The sequence below is a fragment of the Pleuronectes platessa genome, chromosome 17 (assembly GCF_947347685.1).
Source record: "Pleuronectes platessa chromosome 17, fPlePla1.1, whole genome shotgun sequence".
Lineage (NCBI taxonomy): Eukaryota > Metazoa > Chordata > Actinopteri > Pleuronectiformes > Pleuronectidae > Pleuronectes > Pleuronectes platessa.
The window spans coordinates 17,624,996-17,627,805 of record NC_070642.1 but is presented as its reverse complement, the minus strand read 5'-3'; the positions used below and the strand labels follow the sequence as shown (position 1 = coordinate 17,627,805).

The 2,810-nt window shown below is 41.7% G+C and overlaps 1 long non-coding RNA gene across 1 annotated transcript; it reads right to left on the bottom strand.

Annotated features, from left to right (window-relative positions):
* Nucleotides 1-999: 999 nt before the first annotated feature.
* LOC128460521 (uncharacterized) lies at nt 1,000-2,810 on the bottom strand. Its single transcript, XR_008342220.1, has 3 exons — nt 2,698-2,810; nt 2,398-2,424; nt 1,000-1,402 (listed from the first exon to the last, which is right to left on the bottom strand). It is a non-coding gene; the product is annotated as an uncharacterized LOC128460521 (long non-coding RNA).

Sequence of the window (2,810 nt, the reverse complement as noted above, 5' to 3'; positions counted from 1 at the left end):
ATCTCAATTTGTCATAAGTTAAATTTCTTCACCTCTCGCTGGTCAGATTTGTCCCGACGAATTATTTGCTTCCTGGATTATATCTGAACTTTTCCCCCAAAGTCGCAGCTACAACTTCATTTGCTTACACAGAGCACACGTTGCCAAACAATCCAAACCCACAGCGAGGTTTGATGTTGTTGATAATGTACCATCACACCTACGCACTCTTTCACATCAGTTTGTTAATATTTCACACCACTCACTGGCCTTATCCTGGTGGTTTAGTCTGAATATGACTCATTCTGACTTAAATGTTAACCAATCGTTTATCACACACACGACGCCTCCAGTTTTTATTCGTATTTAGCAATTAACCAAACTGAGGTGAGATAGTCTTCCCGTTAAATGACATGAGATGTTTAAAGCAGTTGTGTCACTGTGACCAGTCTCCTTGTATAAATCATTACTCGCTTGTTTGACTCACACAGACTCTCTGTTGCTTCATTTCCTCTCTGACTCATTTCAACACTTTAAAAAACACCACCTCACTTTTCTTTTTTAAAAGCCAGATTCTTGCTGGTGTGAGACAACACAGAGTGACCTGTGTGCTGCGTGGGGGGGGGGGGTGACACGGCTTCGGCCAATAAGTAGGTGTCTTTGGCAGGGGCCTTGTAAACCAAGTGCCCAGTTGGCTGACTGCACGCCCCCTCATGACAGGACCTGTGTTGCGGTGAGAGGGTCTCGCTGGCCTCGGACCACGATCTGAGCTCTCTATTTATCCTCATTGGCAACCTGGAACAACGCAGGGCATGTATTATTGCTCCTATTCTTAGTCTCTCTGTACAGTTATTTATAAATGGACACAGCTGATCAAAGATTGGACTCCCGGTGCCTCCTGTTTCTCCGAAAGAGAAAGAGGAACAGAACCAGCATCACAGGCCTTTGTTGGTTCATTGCTTTGTTCAGGACCACAAAAGAAATATCTTCAATACATTGGTCCTGTTTTGTGTTGTTTTTTTAATGAGTGTCCCAGATAATAAAAGGAAAATCTGTGTTTATTAGTGTAAAATCCTAAAGGTGAATGTCAAATAATGAAGTACATGAAGAGTAAAAAGATAACACTCAGAGGCAGATTTACTATTTTGGGCATTAGCCTGTAATTAATTAAAACAGAGGCTACATCGCAACTGCCTTTTAGTTTCAAACCGGCACCGACATCAAGGATCCAATGGGTGGATATGATAGTTTCTAATAGGGTAAGACAATCCTTTATTAGTCCCACTATGGGGGAAATGATGCAATGGTAAGACTGCGACAAACTGGTGGCATCAATAGGAAATCCTCCATAGACCAGACCATCTCATTTCCGATGGGCCCTCGTGGGTCAAGTACGTTCAGTCCTCAGATGGCGATAAACCATCTAATAGTGAGAGAAAATAATATATCAGTGAACAATGTTGAATATATTTATCTGATGATGTGTCTATATGTTTACTTCAGTAGTATTTTAAATGCAGGACTTTTAACTGCAATGGAATAAGTTGCTGTACTGGGACTTTAACCTGAATACAGGATCTGATAGATGTTAAGTAATCGTTCATTAATTGAGAAAGTTGTAAAAATGTGTATAACACTGACATTGCTATTATAATAGGAGAAGTATATGAATGGATTCAACAAAAGATCATATATTATTATATGCACATTAATAAAATACATTAATAGCGTCAGTAAAGGTGAGGTGAGATAAGAGGTTGATGAAGGAGCAGCCGACACGTGAAAGATCTGTTGGCAATTCAAACACAGGCCGGCTGGGGCAGTTATGTAAATGGTAACCAGTTCTGCCAGTGCGGCAGGTTTCATGTGGACAAATGTTTGTCAAGCAGACGCCGTGAGATTCCTGGTCTTACAGAGCGTTTTCATATTCACGAGGCTCTTTGTCTTCAGGACAGAGCGAATGAGTCGGTTGCGTCAGCGAACACCGGAGGGATTACCGAGAAGATGATTCACACCATCAAAACTGAAAGTGATTAGATCAGAGATTGTTGTTTTGATCGGGAGTTTGTTGTAATGACGTGTTAGTGATGTTGATCAGGGAACAATGAAGCAGCCTTACCTGGAAGTGAGGCTGCTTCCTAGAATGACTCAGTGTTTATCACTCTGGTACATTCATGTGTTACCAATTAGTTTTCCTCATCTATCCATCCATCAATCATCCATTATCCAACTATCTATACATCAATCCATTATCCATTATCCATCCATCCAACTATGATCTACCACTTATCCTTCATGGGTTACAAGGGAGCTAGAGCCAATCCCAGCTCACATTAGGCCTGAAGTGGGTCCCACTCTAGACAAGTCTCTAGTCCATCACAGGGTCGACATATAGAGACAAAACACATTCCCACTCACATTCACAGGGACAGGAAGCTGGAGCACCTGGAGAAAACCAACACAGACACAAGGAGACCATGTAAACTCCACAGAGAAAAGGCCCTCGAGCAAACCTTCAGGTTCAAACCCAGAACCTTCTGGCCCGTGTGTCATCAACACCAGTTATTTCTTAATTGTGTTGTCCCAGCAAACCGGGAGCAGGTGCGTGTTAACCTGATTGCTGCTGATTAAATGTTTAAAGATGTTACAAGCCTTTTATTATTCATTTCAATGTTCAACAGGGTTTGAAAAGAAACAGGTTTTACAACAATTTACTACCTTTTGCGAGATCGTTAGATGAACTGTCTTCCTTTGTAAATGTCAGCCCGTGGAAAACATGTCATACTGCAGTGTTGTGTGTGTGGCTGTGTGTGTCTGTGTGTTCAAAGATC